Source organism: Acromyrmex echinatior, chromosome 3 (genome assembly GCF_024713525.1).
Source record: "Acromyrmex echinatior isolate Ae372 chromosome 3, ASM2471352v2, whole genome shotgun sequence".
Classification (NCBI taxonomy): domain Eukaryota; kingdom Metazoa; phylum Arthropoda; class Insecta; order Hymenoptera; family Formicidae; genus Acromyrmex; species Acromyrmex echinatior.
The window spans coordinates 22236636-22259151 of NC_141854.1; the positions used below are offsets into that span (position 1 = coordinate 22236636).

A 22516-nucleotide genomic window follows, 5' to 3' on the forward strand; every position below is an offset into this window, starting at 1 on the left:
AGTATAGAGATCATAAATGTGTGATTAAGGACAATTCTATTTTAAGAATTTTTTATGAAATGATTTGTCCTAAAAATGTTTGTATTCATAACTTAGAATCCTTCAATATTTTTTCATAATAAAGATTTAAAAATAATATGATCAAATTAATTTTTAATATTCAAGTTTTATATATAAAAATCAATTTTAAAAATATTAATGGATTGTAATTATTTAAAAAAAAACATATTACTTAGCAATATTTATTTACACGTACATATTTTTTTATCTTGTTTCTATAATACAAATATATATATATTAGGTGTTGGAATTAATTCGTAGCGTTTTACAAGTGATGGGAAGTACTTTCATTAATGTATTTTTTAATGCTCATGTGAAATAAATAACATTCTTTCATTAAAAAACGCTACGAATTAATTCCAACACCTAATATATATATATATATGTGTGTGTGTGTGTGTGTGTGTGTGTGTGTGTGTGTGTGTGTGTGTGTGTGTGTGTGTGTGTGTGTGTATGTATATGTATATATGTATTTCCACCATGTTTAATCATGTACAATATATTTTTTATGTTTTAAAAGACTATTAATAAAATGTATTGCTTTTGCGTACATGTTTAGCATTATAATTGTTGTTATGAATAATTCGAAAAACATTAGTAACAAAGTTTTCGCGATCTTTATTCTGTCATAAGAAATCATAATACGTGACTAGAATGTAAATAAGAATAGCGCTATAAAAATTAAGAAGGTCAAAACTATTTTTACTCATCATCCTTACTGTTCCAACACGTCGCTGATTAGTAGGATTAGCACAAGAAAGGTGTAGCTTTGCGTCAATATTTATCTTTATAACCTAGTTATATGCAACCCGTTCTTCGTTGTTGTATAAAGCGTGAATTTTTTTCTGCTTATTATGAAGTGATAACAAATATAAAATTTATGAACTGAAAGGTAATAATTACATATTTATCATTTAAATGCTTATAATCTTATTGAAAACTGTTATTTGAAAATAATGATAAAAATATGTGATAAACGATAAACTAAAAATAATATCATTTTCTATAATTAAAAAGATTAATTACTATAATAGTATTAATACAATGAATTTATATATAATAAATATGTATAAATATATTTTAATCATATTGAAACAAATAAATAATACAAAATTTAGTAATATATTTAAATGTCATACTTTACAATAAATAGAAGTTTATTTTTGACAATATCTAAGTAAATCTAAATAAACGAAGGAAAGATAAAATTTCAGAAAAAATATATACATTATACATAAAAATGATTGCTGCAAAACGATTAGAAATATTTCTAAAATAGTCATAATGATTGAAAAAAATAAATAAAAATGACAAAGCTTTTAATTCAAAATTTGTTTTGTTATCTAAATAAATTTATTTATTCCATTAAATTCCTTTACGATTGAATACTGATGCAATTAAATATAAATGTAATTCAACGACCTAATTACATTTTGTGGAATTAAAGAAATGACATTTAATTTTTTTACTGGGAAAATTCTTTTTCCGCAATTTTTCTTAAAAGCAAACATTCGGTCTAGAATATATATACGGATGTTGCTATGACCTTTCGCGGCGAAGCACGAAACTACGTCACGACGTATAGGAAGGTGCTGCCCGGTAGGAAGGTGATAGCCACGACGTGATCACGTTAGCAATGACGCTAGAGATCCCAGCGGGTCGATAACAATGAGACCGACAACGACTGCCCGAGAACATTTCAGGCGCCCTGGTCTCTCCTTCCAGAACCGTCGGCTTTTTTGTTGCCCACTCGTTTTTGCTCGTGCTTTTATTCTTTGTGTAAATCTTTTTCGACCACCCATCTACTCTCTTCCCTGGCCGCTCCTCCATTTCAATTAGTTAATGCCCGTGAGTAAAAAGGATGCCCCGCGATACGATGTATTCTTGGATTATTGCGGAAAAGAAATCAATCCGCTGAAAAGCGTCTTGGTGTAAGCGTCGTGAATTTATCTCGCTAATTCGGCACACCATAAAGATACGTACGTTTAAATGCGTAATCCTGGCGTCGATAATACAGAGGCATAATATTCGTGGATTACTCTTACCATCGGCTAATCGTTCGATACTAGTTTCCATTTAATTTCTAAGGAATGCAGCACCTTCAAGTAATTTGGAGAATTACTTCGATATTAGACATTTTTTCATTCTTTTTGTATTTCTCGATAATTATTGGATTTATTTTAAAAGAATGTAATATATTCTAATGTTGATCATCAAAATTGGCTCAGTCTTAGTACCACTTGTTGTAATTTGTGCTTTTAATAAAACAAATTATTTTGAATGCTTTTGATGTAGGTATATATAAGAGATAAATTGATATAATGTTCAAATTAGAGCTGCTCTCAATAATTACTACATATTTTTTATTTAAATCAATAAATGTTACAATTTTGATTTACGATATTAAAATTGTAAAATTCTCATTAATATTTTTGCTTAAAGAAATTTTAATTGACGTATTTCACGATAAATCTAGATAGTGAGAATTGAATCTAGATAGAAAGTATTGATACTATTATGTATCATGAAATTCCACTTGTTTCGCACCAGCCTCGGTGTCTGAACTGTCCTCAGAAAAAATCAGGAAGTATTGCTATGACGGAGATTTGTGCGATCGTCTGGTTAAACGTTTTATTCGATAGTCTATCGGCGTCTTTAAGCAGCGTGGAATTATTCGTGAAAGTAATTGGGACCTCTCGTTATGAAACTCGCGATCGTCTCTCAAGAAAGTAATTCAACGATGGTGTAAGATACTTTCGTAATTCTCAGCTGCATCCCTAATTGGGCCTGCATATGTCAATCGATTCTCTCCTTCAGTCAAGCATCTAGCTCGCGTTAAAATCGTGGGAGCGAATAATGCGCAGATGGCCCGACGTGTAAGATGAATCTTTCGTCGTTCTTGCGATCGATACGAAAGTGCAATCTGCAAAGTTGCGAATCCGAACATGTTCATAGTATGGGTCTCGAATGCTTTTCAATCTTAGAATATGACCGCGGAATCGGATTAAACTAGGGAACGTATTAACGACAGTCGATAATATGCTGTAAAATATAATATTATTACGCAGATTCTCTTAGAGATATTTAATGAACAACATGAATTAATCAACATACATAGTTCTCTATCATATTTAAAAAATAAAAAAGTTATTATATAATTATATAGTAACTATATAATTATTCACAAGGTATTGTTCTATTCTTTAGATTTGAATAACACATTATATTTACGTTACAAAGAGAGATTACATCATAAGTTATACATATTTACTATATTATATTATATTTACAATATAATTTAAAATATTATTTCAACCTTGCGACTCCGTCGATAACCAGCTCGACAAATCAATTCGGCTTTAAAATGAAATTTATAGAAATACAAGAAATAAATGTTGATACCGTTAAAAATAAAGAAAAAAAAAGTGAAAATGTTTTTATGTAATAGTGCATATCATTAACAAACACTGTTATAAATATTATTCCATAATAGTTCAAGCTAGTGATATTATTATTAGTGATATTATAATTGATGGGATGTTGAATAGTATGATTATTCAAATTCTAACGAAGAATACAAATGAATCAGCCAAAAAGGGAAAGAAAGAGAATTAATTCGTGTACGGGCACTTGATTGTTAAAGTTGATATCGTTATTCAAACTTAAAATAATAAATATAAAATAAAATAATTTAAATATAAAATAAAAAAAAATAATTAAACACTCTCATAAAATAATTTATGAGAGTGAAGACAATTTTATTGATGAAGAAGTTCCTACATAAGAATTTAATTTATTTTCCTTTTTTAAATAAATCCCCAAAATAAATTGTGTAAATGTCATGATGCCAAAAGCACGGTTACGTGTCATTCACTAATTCAAACTTGCATTATGAATTAACACAAACGGAGTAAAAAGACTTGATTATTCGCACGGACAGACTCATGTGCGGATTACAAGACTTAATAAAAAGATAAGCCCGTCAATGTGATTGAAGGCATCGCCGATGGAAGATTGCGGAGATGTAGTTCCTTGCGGAGGATTCCGCCGATACTCGGCTCCTTGACGTTCCTCCAGGGAGTTTCGGCCTTGCGACGGAGGGCGATAGTGGCGTAGGGTGCATACCGAAGGGAAGATGAGAATGGGCGAAGGAAAGGAAACTAGGGAAGGGTAGGCGAATAGATGAAGAGACTCGAGGTAGAAACGAAAAGGAGAAAGAGAGGGAGAGAGAAAGACAAAGAGACAGAGAGTGGGAGATGAGGGCGCATTCCCGGTCAGGAGCGTGGAAAAGGGCGATCGGGGAGGTTATGGGGTGGTGGCGTGGGTGTGCTAGTGGTACTGGTTCTTGCCGAAAGAGAGGGGGAGAGAGAGAGAGAGAGAGAGAGAATGTAGGAGGGAGTGGGCGAGGAGAAGTCTAGAGGGATGGAAAGAGACGAATGACGAGAAACGAAGGGATCCTGGGGAGTTCGACTGAGAGAGGAAACGAGCACGAGAGTGGAGACGAATGAAGGAGAGAGAAAGGTGTCTAAAGGGTGCGAGGGAGACGATACGATTAAGGAGAAACAGCATGAACGAGGGACAGGATAGTGAGATAGAAGCGAAGCGTAGAGAACGCGAAAACGAGATGGAATGACTTTACAGAAGAATGAAAGGAGGAAAGAATCGAAGAGGAAGACTCGTTTGGAGAAGCAAGAAGACGTACGTAGAGCAAACAGAGAGGAAGAGGGATCGGGTTTGGGGTGGCATGTGATGAAGGGGGACATAGATCGCGTGTACTGCGAAGAAAGAGAGAAGAGCAGTCGAGAGGGGATAAAGTCTGGCGGAGAGAGAAGAACGGAGAGAAGCCTACGGCGAAGGGGGTGAGGGGATGAGGACGGCGAGGAAAGCGAGGATGAGTAAGAGATAGAGCGATGCGTATAGAGCGGGGAAAGAGGGGGATGAGAGCAGAAGCGAGCGAGACGCGGCGGGGAATAGAGCAAACCAGAGTCGACTCGGATATGAGGGTGTCGCGCAAGCCGGTCACGCCGAGGTTTCCATGGCAACGACAGGCGATAAATCAACCCGCAACATCCCCGAGTACCGTCAGATAAAACCACATACACATATGTGTACATATACATGCACATACGCGCGTTGCGCACGGACATACCGACCGGCAACTCCGCGCCCAAAAAGTTTTCCCTTCAGCCGATTTATGCCGCCGCCTCCAGCGGCACGAGGCGCTTTTGCCGCCAGGAAATCTTCGTCCCTTTCTCTCTGTCAGATATCACTCGCTATTGCCTTCTCTCTCTTCTTCTCATCCCTTCCTTCGAACCTGCTCTCTATAGTCTTCATCGTTCTTCAACTCTCTCTCTTTTACGTTTATATCTCTCTTTCTTTTTTCCTCTTTATTATCTTCTGTCTCTTTTTTCTTCTTTCCTGCTCTCTCTCTCTCTCTCTCTCTCTTCTTTTCTTTTCTCTTCTCTCTTTTACATCCTTCTCTATTTCTTTTGCCAACTTTCCGATAGCTTATCGTTGTTCCTTTCTTTATGCTCTCTTTGCTTCTATCTTTGTTCGTCTTATAAGTATTGCGCTCCTCTGGATATCTTCGTTCGCATTTCCCATACTAAATGAGTGCTGAGAACACAGTGAGAAATATGTATACGTAGCGTCCAACTCGTCATGTCATAGTGTCAATCTTAACATTCTCAATTTTAAATAAACGAACGTTATTTAAAAATACGTGTAACCTGTTACTATTGTATTGCCTGTCAGGTTAATCTTAAAAATCGTAACGTCATGATCACAGCTACCACTGTGACCTATTTTCAAGAATTTGAAAATAAATCAGAAAAACGAGAGTAAGGAAAAGAGAAAAGTATACAGACAAAATAGATTAGTTTATATCATTAATCAGGCTTTTGTTAAAATTGTTTTTATCCTCCAAAAGTTATTATCAAGTTTTTATTTATCATTAAGGACTTTTTTTTTAAATGTGCAATTTATGAGAAAAAATTAGTGAAGTAAGTTTCAATACTTAAATGAGTAATTATTAATTTAAATTCACATTTAAAGCCAATACTTGAATGATTGAATGCCGAAATGCGAATCTTCATAATGGCGTGTATATAGTCTTCAATATTACATTCTCGTAATCTTTTTTTTATATCAATTGCAAGACTATTTTACATTATGAAATGATTAATAAATGAATAAATAAATTTGATAAATGCATAAAAAAATTTAATCGAAGGAAGCGGCACGCATTTAAGAGATACGTGCCTCCGGTGCCGCATATAAGTATGTAGATACCTCCTGCATACTACATGACGTTTCCCTTGCGGGGGAAGTAAAATGCGTGGGCCGCAAATAAACCCTTGCAAGCCTAATCTCATTTAGCATGCCACTGACGTCACCCGAGGCGCCCCCGTGACGTTGGTCGACTCTGTCGGTGACGTATTGCGCCTCTCGGTAAGCGTCCTTGCTAAAAATGGTTAAGGTCGGAATAATTGAACGTTCCTACGCACTGCGCGTGTACAACTTTTATAGAACTCAGATAGGTTAATGAATTTGTTTCGTTCCCTTTGAAATAATATCAATGAAATTAGTTTAGTTTATTATTCCTGAAGTCTAACAATGGAGAACTACAACAGTTTCGAAACGAAGCAAATATCGATAGCGTGTGTATTCAAATTAACAATAAAACTGCATCTTTCCTGCTTATATAAAATAAGAATAGTTCAATCATACTCGCGTATATTTATTTTAAATCGTTAAATTTATCTATCGATGTTAATGTTGTTTTCCAATTAATCCAATTACGGACTTTATTGATTTTTTTTTTTAGTAAATCAGTTTCGATAACGTAATTAGTGATTTAAAGTGATATGATGAATTTACATTCTTTATAAGTTTTTTAAAATTAACTCAACATTCTAAATATAAAAAGTTTTTCGAAAATAAATAAAATAAAACAAGAAATAAAATATATATATTGTTAAGTATAATAAAAAACAATATTTCGAGTTATTTACTATTGCATTATTCTGTTTTAACGTTAGAAACATTGAAACTGATCGGTTAATTAATACCGATCACTTAGCACAGAAATAACCGCATGATGTTCAGTTACAGTTCGATATTTGAGATCTCGAGCTTAAAGATCCAATTACGCGCGATAATATTCTGACACGCTTTTTACCCATGTCGGAATGAATATATCCCGGCGGCGCCGTCATATCGCGCCGCTACTATTTTAACGCGGAGTACATCGGATGATCAGCAGAGACACCTGTTGCTCTTTAATTTGACGTAACGCGTATGCGATCATAAGGTCGTTCGACTCTGAAAAATTGCCGGCTCATTATGGATAGGTGCAACGCGTAGCAAGAAATAAGAGCAATAAAGGACACGTAGCGGTTCAAGCATGATAATAATCCCCGCTCCGTCCATCCATCCGCTATTTAACCAAATCACGTAGTTCATAGAACGCAAAAGTGCACTCCATCAAAGCGATTCACACCAGGGAATCCGATTAATTTCATCGCGCTGGTAAAAGTGGATAAAGAGCTCGCGTTGATGAATCGCACGTTCGTTTCCCTTTTGGTTCATAAATGGAGAATCTTATTTGGAGATTCGACCTACTTTTCGCGGCTTGAAGTTGAAGTCACTTCTGAGATTTCCCGTACATCGTGAACTTTCCTCGCAAACTACCAATACAAATAAAATTTTATATCGACAGCTGCTATTATTATCTGAATCTGATCGTGTGAAATTTCAATTAATTGCTTTACCATCCAGTCGTTATCTATTGACAATTATGAAAACTTTTATCCTACTCTTAATTCTCCATTCACAAATAATTTGATGATTCTCAATCGATTTTTTTAAACATAAAGCATTTTTATAATCAAATATCAAAAGATATGATTAAAATTTTGGTTAAAAAAAGGATCCACAGCTGTGAAATTAATTTTAAAAAAATGTTGTATTTTAATTTTCTTTATTTCAAGTAAGATTCAATTTATACTTGAAGCAATCTTTCATTCAATTTGTCCATTAGATCATGCGGTTAATGTAGAATGTTTTTGTGACACCCTGAATATTACGAATCTCTTCGGCAAGCACGCGAATTCGTGGAACATCCACCGCGATGATTGATGTTATCTCGCGCACGATGAATCCGCGTAGTTTGTTACACGTAGGCAGCGTTTAACATTTGCACGAAGGTTGTTTATACGTGCATCAAGTGTGACCCTCGACCGGCGCGCGGTCACTCAATTTTCGAGGCCGTTCAAAGTAGTCGGATAGAATGATAATCTGGGAGCAGCTTGGTAGTTGGTAGGTATTGATCTGTCGGTTGGGGTGTTACTGTGTGGTATGGTTGGTCGGTGGGCTGGATAGGTGGGTGGTTGTGCCATGGTAGGCGAGGTGGAGGCATAGGGATGTGGAGATGAGGTAGTGCGGCGAGAGGGTGTTTCAGAGGGTGGGTGGAGATAGGAATGGGGATGAGAGGTCGGGTCGGAACGCCAACAGCTCTAGCCTTATTCAACTCTCTCTCTCTCTCTCTCTCTCTCTCTCTCTCTCTCTCTCTCTCTCTCTCTCTCCTCTCCTCTCCTCTCCTTCTCTCACATCTTTGTCTCTCTATTCTCTTTTCTTCTTTCTTTAATGCTCTTTTCTGTCTCTCTCTTTCTCTCTCTCTCTCGCAACGTTAACTCCATCCTTTTTGCTTCTGTATTCAATCCTCTCTCTCTCTCTCTCTCTCTCTCTCTCTCTCTCTCTCTCTCTCTCTCTCTCTCTCTCTCTCTCTCTCTCTCTCTCTCTCTCTCTCTTCCTTTTGCACATCTGCTCGTATTGCTCCGATTTTTGCATCGCGCCACTTTTTTTTGACCAGTTTCATCCTCTTTCATCCTGCTTGTTTAAAATACCTATCTCTCTCATGTTTTCATTTTTCTTTTCTTTCTGTATATTCGTCCGAGCTCGTTTCTCCGCTGTGTCCGTTGTGTTCTTTCTCAGTACTCGTCCATCTCCTAATTTTGTTTTCTTCGTGTCTTTTTAGAATCTACCTATCTCACTTTTGCCTATTTACCTCGGTGCTTACCCTTCATCTTCACTCTTAGTTCGCTCTTTCGTTTCTCTCTCTCTCTCTTTCTCTTTCACTCATTCACTCACTCTCACTCTCTTGCGCTCTCTCAATCTCTCACGCTCTCTCTATCGAGAGTATGTAGAAGGAGAGAGATGATTATGGGGCGAATGGGGTGGCAATGCCCCCCACAGGATATAGGGTGTCAGGGTGAGATTGGCAACAGAGTATACCCGCTCTCAGTTTTGCTCTCCCTTCTATTCTCTGTTATATTCTCCTAGCATCTCTCTCCCACTCACACATATATACTCTCTCTCTCTCTCTCTCTCTCTCTCTCTCTCTCTCTCTCTCTCTCTCTCTCTCTCTCTGTCCTGCCTCTCTCGACTCTCGTCGCATCCTGCACGACCCCACGAACTTTGGATTCAGCGTCATCGTCGTTGTACGTTGCGCGCCACCGGATTGGCGGGTTGCGACCCAGCATGAATTATTCGGTAACCTAATAGTTTCTTGAGTAAAGAGCAGCAGAATGTTATATATCTATTCTTTGTGTCGTGCGATGTCATCCTTCTCAAGATATTTCTCTTTTTTAATATAAAAGCTGCAAAGATTATGTTCATGATACATTGAGAAAAATTTATACTTGTCCGCAAATCAATATATTGATAATTGAATATCTCGTATCCAATAGTATATCTCAGTTATACAAATACAAAAATATCATACTATATGTTTCGTTAAATATAATTGTTTCTCTAATTGTTTTTCACATTTTTAAAAATTTAGTATATGAAAAATGAAATGATACAATGTTTGAAAGAAAATTTATTCTTTATAAAAAAATTTTTTATACAAATTGTGCCGTTTACTTCATTTTATCATTATTTAAATAATATAAAAAGACGATTCTATAGAAGTATATTGAGTATAACAGAAATTAATAAGATACCAGAAAAAAATATAAATTTGTTTGTAATAGAAATACATTTTAACTCGATTTATCAGATGTTGCTCAAAGTAATATTTTTATTTTTTATGATACGCAAATATGGCTAAAACAATACGAAAAAAAAATAAATAAATTTACGTATAGAAAATTGTTCATCTCCCTCTCAGAGAAATACGTATTTTGTACAGCCTGTACGGATTATGAATTTTAGTGACGGGGTTGCGCATCAAGTTAATCCGCCGCTGGATGGGTGCGAGAACGACGCATCCCCCTTGGATGATGTAATCATTCGTTCGAGGGGCGATAGAATAGCTCAAACGAAAATTACTTTCTCGAACATGCGGAGCAGCGATGAGTAAGTTAAGGATGGAGAGGGCTGGTTTCCCTTCGCTGAATATAAAAGACAAACTGTAATTCAAGTGGCGACTTCCAAACCAAAATTACCATTTTAATTACGATTTTCAGAACAAGTGAAAAGTAAACTTTAATCGGTATTGATTATCATGAAGATACAAATCACGTATAAGGTGATTATAAAATACTGCACGTCGAGCTAAAAAGGATGCACTCTTTTCTTCACACTATTCCTACTTATTTGAAAATACAATTATTTTTAAATATTTTAGGAAACATAAATACATCTTTTTTATTTCGAATTCTATATTGTTTGAATTCTCAAGGGACAACATTTTATCTCTCAAATCTATGACGTTCAATTGTATTTAATCACTCAACTATTTGGCATAACAGGCATGTTTCCTTCGAAGTCAGGCATTTTCGCAACTTTAGTAACTCCGACGTTTTCGCGCGAATCGAAATAGTGGTAGGCTTTGTACGAATCTGACAGCACTTCATCACGCAGCTCATTTAATGGAACGTTCTATGAGCTATTTTCGACTTATGTCATGCATTCTAGTCGTATATAAATATAACCAAAGATGAGAATGCTGCGTAAATGCATAAGCGTCGCCGTCGATACACATGTATTATACAGGTACATATGTATGTATATGTACATATATGCAGATCAAGTCTACATCATCGGTAGCTAGATTCGTAGTAGGTACATCATATTCACTTCACCACTACGTTGATTGTATAGATGCGCGCGCACGCGCGTACGCACGCACATACGCAATACCCGCGTCACGCGTGTCAGCTATACATTCGTATTACCGAATAGTTCATGCGAGAAGGAGAAGTGCTCGAGGGGTGACCTATGCCGTATCAACATAGGGTTAATTTAACCAAGCGAAATTATCGTACGGACTAATCGTATCGAAATTGTGTGAAAGTTATATATATCTCAATTTTTTTTAACAGTTTTAATTAGAATAATAATTTTGACGCTAATTAAGAGCATGCATTAATTAGCATTTAACATGTACTAACAATAAAATATAATGTGATATTTTAAGCGTACAATTCAGAGAGATCATTAAATTTACGAATTCCAATATTGTAAAAAAGTTCTATTACTTATTATAAATTAAATTATTTAACTGATTATTTATTAATTGAGAATTAATCTTTAATGAATTATTTCTTTTTTACTAATTTTGATTTATGAATTCGTCGAAGTCTGCTATATCTGAAGAATATTTGAGCATAAAAGGAACGCTGTAAAAAGATAAACTCGAATATTTTCCTATAATTTTTTTTTATATTTATAATACCTTTGTACTTAAATTATCCATGAGTACCTATTTTGCTTACTTTGTACGGGTGCCTTAGACCTGCCTCTCAAAATATATTTCTCTTTAGCTACAAAGGGCGAAGAGAGAAACATGCTCCAAATATATCAAAGTTCTAATAATATAATATAATTTCACAGTAGATAATTCCTGCCTGAGAAAATGCAAATAAAATGATTGCAACTTTTCAGGTGCATGTATTTATGTCTTTCGTCAAAAATATGTTCACAAATCGGAACGTGTTGCTTTTGCTCTAACGTTCTCGACATCGGTACCTTATAATGATCACGCTGTATTAATAATATTTAAAGATTATCAACTTCGATATTATGTTAAAGGGGAAAATGTGAGATAATGTGAGCGGATGAACAAAGGATAAATTGAAATCGATCGGCACGTCCCACGTAACACAAATCATCAGATCGTCAATTAAGTTTGGCTTTACACATGCCATTTTGAATAGCCTGTAGTGAACCCTTAATTAGCAAGCCCGGCAGGTGCTTGCAATCCCGTAAATTCTGGCAAAGTTTTCCAGCGAAATCGAGTTATCTACTTATCCGATTCTTTCGATCAGAATTTTAATCCTGCGTTTCCTTCTTTTCGTCAGTTTAATCGCGTTTGCGCGATTGGATGAAAATGCCGTAATATTGAATTGAAGTAGTCTGGCCACGTTTAGAGAGGCGTGCAACAACATTTTTCATTGAATCCTTCGGAGGACGTGCCAACCTTGTTCTCGCGAAGCCAGACGCTCAAAAACGAGAAATCGGGACCGCGGAATCTCGCTATTTTTGGAGCACACTTACCATCGAGGTATAAGACTATTTCCGGACAGTAGCTTCGACCCTCCGCCGAATCCGAGGAGTCTGCTCGATCGGTCATCCTCCCTCGCTTCTTTCAACTTCTTGTCTGCATGCATTGCGTGGTATGCGATATGCTCAAAACGGACTTGGCTTGTTTGTTTGAAGTTTAAAATTCTGAGAAATAGTTTTGCAAATAATTTTAGTATAAAATCGACGATTTGCGGCTAATAATTGAATCTCGTGAACGGTACACTTCTAAAATGATGAAGAAAAGAATAATCTCGTTAATGTTATTTTTTTAATCCGAGAAAATCTTATTCTTGGCATATCGATTATTTCGGTTACGATCGATGAATTTCTAGAAATATTTTAAACATTAAACATTTCTGTTCTGAAAACTTATTACTTTAACCGAAAGAACGCGATTTTTTTCAAAAGATAAATTCAAGATGGAGGAATTCTTTTCGTTCTCGTAGTGATCCCGAGATCGTGCTCCACTGCAGGGAGGTTTCCAGGCTTTCGCGAAACGGTATACGCCGTTGGGGAATCGCGCCGCGAAATATGTTTTACCGTGTAAAAACCATATGAATAATGGGATGGCATATCGTGCATCAGTATGCCGGTGACTGTTGGCCCAGGTCAAATTGACTTGAGCGTCTCCATGGCAACAACTACTCAGACTTCCGGCTGGTCGATATCCTACCAACTTGTATTTTGCGGCGGACCTCACCTTCTCTCTCTCTCTCTCTCTCTCTCTCTCTCTCTCTCTCTCTCTCTGACTCTCTCTTGCTCTCACACATATATACTCTCTTCTTCCCTCTGCCTCCATCCTTCTTCCTCATAGTCACTCATTCCGCAATGTCTCTCCCTTGCTCGCTCACTTACTCTCTAGAGCTTCACCCTCATCTTTACTCCTTCCGTCTCCGTCTTACGACTTCTACCCGTGCTTTACGATTCTCTTCATTTCTACCGCCAAAGGAAAGGATAGACTTTGGAAGCAGGCAAGGCGATCTCCCCTCAATAGCTATGATACGATTTCATTCGATGATTTTGGTATAAGATTTCATAATTTATTACGACGTATGTTTCAGTAATGGACACGATTAAATATAGACACGAGCAAGTGAAAGTTGAGCGTTATTTATTGTTTTCTAAAAGAAAATTCACCTAAAAAATTTTTTACTCTTAATCAATTAGAATTAGCTCTAGAATATATACGAAAGAAAATTTTCAAAAAGTTTATCAAAACCGATTAAAAAGTACTCAAGTAATCAAAGTGGACGCTTTGATTGTTCTAATACATTTCCTAATACACTTTATGATGTTGATTGATAATCGTACGACTACATGGCAGAACAATGACATCTTCTGTTCGTCGTTATTACGAAGCGCCGACGGCGTCTCCGTCCTCGTTCCGGTTAGATAAAGCTCGTGGCGAAGTCGAGTAGTCGAAAGAAACGCAGAAAGTGAGAAAGGGAAGATACACGACACGACGTGCCTCTCAACAATCGTCGTTACATAATGATAACGATGATCGGCGACGAGACATCTTGCGCGCGTGGCTCACGCGTACAGGTGCTCCCAACAAGCTGCTTTACCTCGAAGGTGCTCGACTTTTGCTCGCGGCTCGCGATGCACCTTCCCAGGAGGAGAGTCCTGTGGGCACGTGGACGCGGCAGCGGCAGCGTGTGTTTGCCTGCGCGATGCGACGGTGCGGTGATGCGACGGCAGGTGGGAATGCCCCGTGAAACCCGCCAATTGCTACCGCTTTATCGGCACACACGGCGTATATACACGTGCCCGAAAGAAAGGAGGATCATCGTAGAGGATCATCCTTTTCCGTAGGCGTCGTTACTGGGCTTCGAGAATGATTCTTTGATTATGGAAATTTCCGTCGTGGCTCCTTCATCATCTCGCTGTGCGCCATTGTGCGCGCATCAAATGAGCATCGCACTATGAAGAATCGAAGGTGGAATTAATCATGCGTATTAACCATCCAGAGATACGGCGACGTACTAGTGAAAAGATTTATTCAACAGCGAAAACTTTAGTCTTTTTATTATATTAAACGTGTCATTGAGAAGAAAATTCATAAAATGATATGTCTTCCTATTTTAAGAAGCGATAGCTGTAAAAGTACTAAATGTAAAATTAATACATTATACTTCTTATGTTACGATATTTGTAAAGTTTTATATAAAAGGGAGACATAAAATTTTATCACACCGGAATAATTATGATGCAACATGTGTTCATTATATATTCAAACAAAAGAGTTACGTAAGACTTTTCTTTGATTCTTGACAGAGATGCAGTGAAAAAGACTTCAGTAGAAGGATAAAGTAGAAGTTTCAGAGCACTCGATATATCGATACCCGTGCATATCGATGTAAGCAGGCGCAAGCGCGGGCGTCGATCTAGGTGCCGTGAATTGCCGGCGGGGAGATTCCGAATTCGCGTAGACGACGAATGCCAACCCTCCGACTCTTGAAAGAAAAAAAAAAAAGAAGGAAGAGAAGCGTTGCAAAGAAGCGCCCCTCTTGCAGTAGTGCCATATACATGCTTCTTCGTAGAAGAAGCGATGCCGAGAGTCGCCCACCAGCCACTCTCGCGCCCGACCTCCCCCTTTCACTCCCTCTCAACACCAACACGGAGTCCGAGAGCATTGCGGAACGGTGGCAAAAGCGCAATGGTGGCGAAGAGTGGTGGTGAGAAGAGGGGTTGAGACCTCGTAGATGGAAAGCGGCGGAGAGGAGGAGGGGGAAGGGGGGGAGAGGGATGGTTGAAGTGAAATGGGTGGTGGATAGGAAGTCGACGCAAGGGGTTGGGTCCGTAGGGAGGGAAGAGGATGAGCGGGAAGGGAGGATCGAAACGTGTGGGTGGCAGAAGCATAGGGTTGGATGGAGAGAGGGCGGATATATATCGCAATCGGGGGCACTATGTCGCGGCGGTAGCTCTGTCGACGTGAACTCTGTCTCGCCTCCCCTCCCAGCTCCCGCCAACCCTCCTCCCACGCATCAAACCCCGCAAACTCCACTCTCTCGATCCACTTACTCGCGCTTCGTCTCCGTTTGGCATTCTGCGCGTGTCTTCGTCGTCTCTGATACAGCGACGAGAGAGAGAGAGAGAGAGAGAGAGAGAGAGAGAGAGAGAGAAATAGTATAGTAGTGGTGTAGAATACAATCAGGATCTTGCGAAGGCGTCTTGCCGACCGCGCTGGTAGCATCAACGGGAAACTCTCCGTCTCATTCTTGCCAACCCCTCCAAAATCCACTCTTCACATTCTCTTTGGTTAGTTCTCTCCCTTTAACCTCTCTCTGCTTCTGTCTTTCGTCTCGGTTCCAACAGGAGGACAAAGCGCTGGTCAGCGATGTTCTTGATACGTATATTGTCTAGTTTGCAAGGGGATCTCATTGGCTGCCTAACTAGCAACATGAATCTCTATCCTTCTTGCTCGAGAATTGAGAACTGTCTTCGTCGTTCCCCTACCTATGTCTCAAATTCCGTACGGGAACGTGTAGTGTGGATGATGTTACTATACACAGTAGTAATTTACATTACATCATAGTTATACAAACGAAACTGGTATATACATCTATATTTTTCAAATATACATATTTATACATATTTATGTGTGTATGTATGTATATATGTGTGTATATAGGTATACGTATAATGTATTTATATTGGATTTGTGTGTATTAAGGCGTGTGTGTTAAATGAGCAATGTTAGATAATTTAACGTACGACATCTTCGCAAGGCCAAAGTCTGTTGATTGCCTAGTAGTAGAAACTCTCATCCCTTTTCTCTCTCAAGTGCACGTAACTCCTCGACGCTCGTGTTTCTTTGTCTTTGTCGCAAAATACATGTAGAAAGTCTCGGCGGTATAGAGGGTAATGTTACAGACGACGGTAGTTTATGCCCGTGAAGGTTGCGAGTGTGTATAGCGCATTCGACACCGGTGGGGTTGATATGTCTTAGTGTTGGTGTCTACAGCAACCACCCTGCAGTGGCGTCTTGCCGACCGTCTAGCATCGCAAAATTTTCCTCTGATTCTCTCTACTCTCCTCTCTTTCCTTTTCCTCTCTCCGACCCTCTCAATCTCATCATCCTCGTCTATCCGTCCCTCTCAAGCTCACCTCCTCGCTTCCATCGTCGAACAACGAACATAGCGGAGCGAACGAGTTCGTGCGGGTGGCGTTATAGATGATGGTGTTAGCTTATGTTGGTCCGTGTGGTAGCAGATATATAGTAGACATCCGTAGCGCGTGCTGGTGCGTACGTGATGTCGCGTGGGCGTGATGTGTGCGCGACACGGACGATGACAAGGATGCTAGTAGTAGAGTAGCAGGGTGTGCGCGCGCGCGCGCGCGCTCGTGTGCAGGTATAGTGGATATCCTGGCGTCTTGTTGGCCGCTCGGCTGATCAATACCCATCCAACCCTCTGCCTGCGCCCTATGCCCACGGGGCCGTGGACCGTACCTACACCTCTAACCACCCCTGAACTCGAATACTACCACCGCTACTGCCACCGTTACCGCCGCCACTACCACCACCACTATCACCTCCACCACTGTCGACTCTGATACCACCACCGACGCAGCTGTCACCCCTATTCCACCAATAGTGATAGCGGCTGCGGCAGTAGCGGCGCCCTTGCTCCTACCCTGCTGGCCCCTACCGACACGCCGTTGACCCCTACGCAATTTACATCGCGGCCTCCATAAAGTTAATTGAAATTTCCGCCCGCTGCAACCCTCCGGCCGACGCCACTGCTTCGCTGCTGCTGGAGTAGCGGACCTCCTGTTGTTGGCTATTTCGTGGTTTACACGTTGTCCATTGACTACTACGGATTCTTGAATAGCTTACTGTATTAAGAAGTACGATATCATTTCGCTCAATGAAATATCGTTCGAATATAAATTGAATCTTGAATGTCAAATTTCCAAAAGTTGAAAAATTTTTTTAGTAACATTCAGAAAATTCTTGCAAAAAATCTTTGTTTTAGGTGTCAATATTAAAAAAAAATTACGTAAAAAAGGTGTTATGATTGAAAGCAATTTAATAAATCTATCTTTTAGTCAATAAAATTAATTAAAACTTATCTCGGCAGTTTTCAACTTGCGTCAATAAGCTCTCATTATTATAATAGTAGCTGTAGAACGAATCGAGTAGCAAGGATATCATTTTTCTCTACACAGACAATCTGGCGAAGCGTCGATTGTCACCCTAGACATAATGAATGGTTAATCGTATCTTTGCTGCAATCGGAAACACGCCACTTCAGATCCTACACGCGCTTTACGCAATTTGAGGCAAGATGTTTTGAAGCTCTGCGAGCAGGCCGTATAAACACGCAATATAGAATAGCAGGAAGAACGGATATGGTGGGTGCGTGTGCGCCAAAAGGTAGAGCCAAGTTTTGTGGCAGGTGCCGGTATAACAGTGGCACGCGCACGCTCCTTCACACCGGTATGCTCTCTCTTTCTCTCCCTCTCTCTCTCTCTCTCTCTCTCTCTTATTTCTATCCCTTTCCTTTCCTTCTCAGGCGTCTTTCCTCTCTCTATGACTCCTTTCCCTCCCTCCTGTATCTTCCTCCATCTCCTCTACCAACGCGACCGCCACGGTCGCCCTCAGATTCCTCCCACCTCCTCCCAACTCGTTTCACCTACGTCGTCCTCGTTGTTCTCATTTTGACTCTTTCCCTCCCTCACCCATTCTGTTCTCGCTCTGCATCTTCCTCCTCACCGCTTCTTTTTCTTTCCCACTGGTTCCACATTCCCTTTTTCCTCTCCTCTCTTACGCTCTTTCCCCGCTCTTTCCTTTTTGTTCTCCCCCCCCCTCTCTCTCTCTTTCTGCTACTCTTCTTCCGCGCTTCTTCTTCAGCGACTGCATCAGCCCCGATCTCAGATGCTTGACTCGTTGAGACAGGTGCCGCTGACTATTATGACCACCTTATATCCCCAAGTCACCACCGACACCAACACATAGTCGTCTCATACCGTTCATCCATCGATGGCCACACACGCCACATTGTCGCGGTCCTCTCGGTTTATTTGTGCTCGGCATCTGAAAGGGGAACAGGTGGCCTCTGAGACAGAGGAATCGGGTGGACAAGACAAGAACGAGCGTGTGGGCAATGCATGCAGGGGCGCGCCATGTGTAAGCGTCACGGTGAGAAGTCACTCGTTTTCACGATCGACTGAGGATTCTTTACCTGTAAGAGAAGCCCAGAAACCCAAAATGTATCATTGATAATAAGAACGGAACGGATATTTCACATTCGTTGTCGGATAACACGCGACAATCGATATCGGTTAATCATTACGGATTACAGTATCATTCGTATTAAGATATCATGTTCGGAATATCCTAATTGCATAAAGTATTACAAGATTATATAATCTTGTTATAAAACATTTGTACTTTTTTAATTCTGTAATCGTTGAATGATATCGATCAGTAAAATTGTGTGTAAAACGTTTGAATGAAAAAGAAGTCAACGGCAGAATATCACTATTATCGTTATATATGTATTTTTACGTAACGGTGGTTTATTACCCGTGGATAACTGTGGGCGTTGTCTTACGAACGGCGCGAAAGAAATGAATGACTTTCTCCGCGGTAACAATTGACTCGTGAGACTTTTTTTCGATCTTCGAAATAATCGGTGTCTTTCGGGCGTCGTGGCGCCCGACAATAAGTAGGCGGCGTGTATTGTGTCGGTCGTGTGCCGCGGCGCGGCACACAGCGTGGCGTGGCACGGTGAAATTTTGCGAGAGCGTGTGTAACGCCCGTCTGTTAAAACCGCCGAATCTGTGTGCACACGCGCGCCCGCACGGGAGCGAGAAGAAAGTGCATTCGCGGTTGCACCGGTTGTTGCACAGCGCTGCTCCACAAAACCACGGCCCACCACAGGCGCAAACGAATCGAAAGTCGAATCGTTCGTCGACATGAAGCGAGCGGGCAACTTTGTCGCGGTATTTAATGAATTCTGCATGGCGGATTAGGTGGAACTTTATGGAAATTCTGCCCGGGGTGCCTGTATACTTTCGCTGCGAACATTCTAATTCTGAGTGGTTCAATTAGGAAATAGGTACGTGAAGCGACTCATCGAACGCTTCAGTACGCTACTAGATGTTGGCAGAGATTAGTTCGGAAGAACTACATAGCCCTTTAAATTTACAAATTTAATGTTTAATTTTAATGTAGAAAATTTGGTAAGAGTTGACGTTTTAGTTTAGATTATATATGATCCTTTTTACTGTGTTTAAAACGATGATTTAAAAATGAATTTTATAAATACAGGGAAATTATAATATGTATCATATTTTATATGTAAATTATATGAAATTGTTTCTTCACAAAATTTAATAAATATATTATAATATTATATACATTAGTAATCATGAAGAAAGAGATATGCGTAGAAGTTTAATACAAACTAAGGTTTCGCAAACTTTTTTTTATTTTAAATTTGTGACCCACATATGAAACGTCACGAGCGCAATAAACATTTCGGGTAATGCAAAAGCATGTTGCAATTGTTCCCGCGTGTAGCGTTACACTTATCCCCATGATACCAATATAAACTAAACGCATTATAATTTTAATACAATTAGAAGTTGGATTGCTGCATATACTTGATATAAGGTTTTCGTATTGTATATTCAAGATATTTTGATGAAGTCATTATATCGAAATATTATTCATGCTTTCTCCATTGTGCCAGAAAACTTTCTTCTTCTTTAACGCCCTTGAAAAGATGAAATATAAGGCCAATAAATTCTTATTTACATCTACATTAAAAACTATCGAGGCCATGCATCATCTGCAGAATCACGAGTACTACAAGACTAAGTTTGTTGTTATAGTTATCCCAAATTAATTTCAATCTATCCTCGATTGCAAAAACGATCGAAAATAATTGTAATTCAAACAGTGTAATATATTGTAAAACAGGATCAAGAAATATGAACAAAATTGATTGAGCAATTATAGTTCGTCATTACTTTACGCCAAATTACATGTGTACTCTCATTGTTATTGCTTGTCCGGAAATTATGTACACATGCAAATACTAACTTGTTATACTAAAAATCTTTATAATAAAAACTTAATGCCAACTTTGTTCCCTAAAATTACTTTTTTGAAATTTCATCTTACAAAGATTTTTACTTTCTTTTTTTTACTTTTAAATTTCTTTACTTTTTTAATCAGTTCTCACTGATATTTGTAGCTTGATAATTTAGTAAGAAACCTGCATTCTACGAATCATTAAATTGTATTTCACTACGAAGGAACCATATATAACCGATCTTCTAAACAAAAGTCGTTAACAAGTTTATTAAAATATCGCGCAAGCGCGATTCTCACACACTGTTGAAAAGTTCGCTCTATGTTATTCTCTGAATTTCATGCTTAAGCAAAATTTTATCCTACAAACCGCATGTATAACACACGTAACATCCTACGCATTTTTACATACTTCTCATTTTTCGTACGAAATTCGTGTCGCTGGCGCTCACACTACCACCGTGCAACGTATGTGTGAATACGTGTATCGTAGGGAGCAGGCAGCAACGCGAATGGAACATCAGGGTGAGTACCTTTGTCCTCCTCCACCGCGTCAGAGGAGGTACGGGGTGCAGGATCCCTATTGATCTCCTCACAGAGCTCGAGCCAGTAGCAGAGAGTTCAGGGAGGAAAGGGGAGAAGGAGGAGGTGAGGGGGAGGAGGGGTGGCACAGAGATAGGGAGCAACAGAATGAGCGAAAGAGACTGACGGCGAGGGTAAGAGCGGGAGGGAGGAAGACGGTGATTCCGGAGAGGATTGAGATAGAGAGAGGGTGGGAGGGAGGAGGGATGAGAGAGAGAGAGAGAGAGAGAGAGAGAGCGAGCGGAGAGGACTATGGATGGACCTCAGCTGCGCTGCGCCCAGCTGAGGGGGTGGCCGCGTTGTCATGCGCTGACTTGACACGTCATTAATGTATTACAGGATAATGACAACAAACCGATATCCTACCCTAGCTGGAACTTCTGCTCCCCTCCCAACCCTCTCTACCTCCCTCCCTCCCCCGCTCATTTTACATCGCGCGCGATACAGGGAGCGCGGCTGTTTAAACGCCAGCTACAGAATCTATTGTTTCACTGCTGACGCAAATCGCCGGGAATTGCTTTCGCATTGTATCAACGTTTGCCACAACGTGCAACAAATGCCGAATTTCAAACGCGAGAATTTCAGTTCTGCGCGCGCGGATCGATCTTAGGTCACATCACCGGGATATCGAAGCCAGTATGATTTCGATCGGGTCGAATATTCTGGCGGGGACAGAAATAGTCCCATACATTTATTTAACAAGTCGACACATACACTGTAACTGTACACTTTCCAACAGCATTGGAAATATGGGAAATCGAATTTATCAAAATTATAGCCTTTAATTCCAAACATAGCATAATTTACCTAATATTTAATATATTATAATAAGATTATATAGCGTATGGAATCTCTTTTATTTATGAGATATAGACAGAGTTTACATAAGAAATGAAGATTACATCTAAACGATGAGTTACTAAATTTACTGAATAAAAGCACAACAATTGCTTATGTTAATAATTTAAATAAACACGAAAGTTAATGCGAACTTTGACATTTAAATATGAACTCCTACATCTATGACGGTCATTTGACATTAGAATCCTGAATACACCCACGTTTGCATGGATGAAGTTACAGAATAATTCTATTTTTTTTCCATTACACAGATGTCTGATGAATTTTAAGCTGTAATCAATATATATGTATATTTGATAATTTAATGCATAATAATTTGAAAATTAAAACCATGAAGATTTCTGGAACGTTTCTTCGTTATTTCTGTTCTGAATTTCTACCCTGTAACATCTCCCCCGAATTTCACGCGACGCACACGTGGGAAATGGTAAATTG

The 22516-nt window shown here is 39.1% G+C and overlaps 1 pseudogene; it reads right to left on the reverse strand.

Annotated features, from left to right (window-relative positions):
* Positions 1-1360: 1360 nt before the first annotated feature.
* Positions 1361-19170, reverse strand: LOC147910357 (uncharacterized; annotated as a pseudogene).
* Between the last annotated feature and the right edge of the window lie 3346 nt (positions 19171-22516).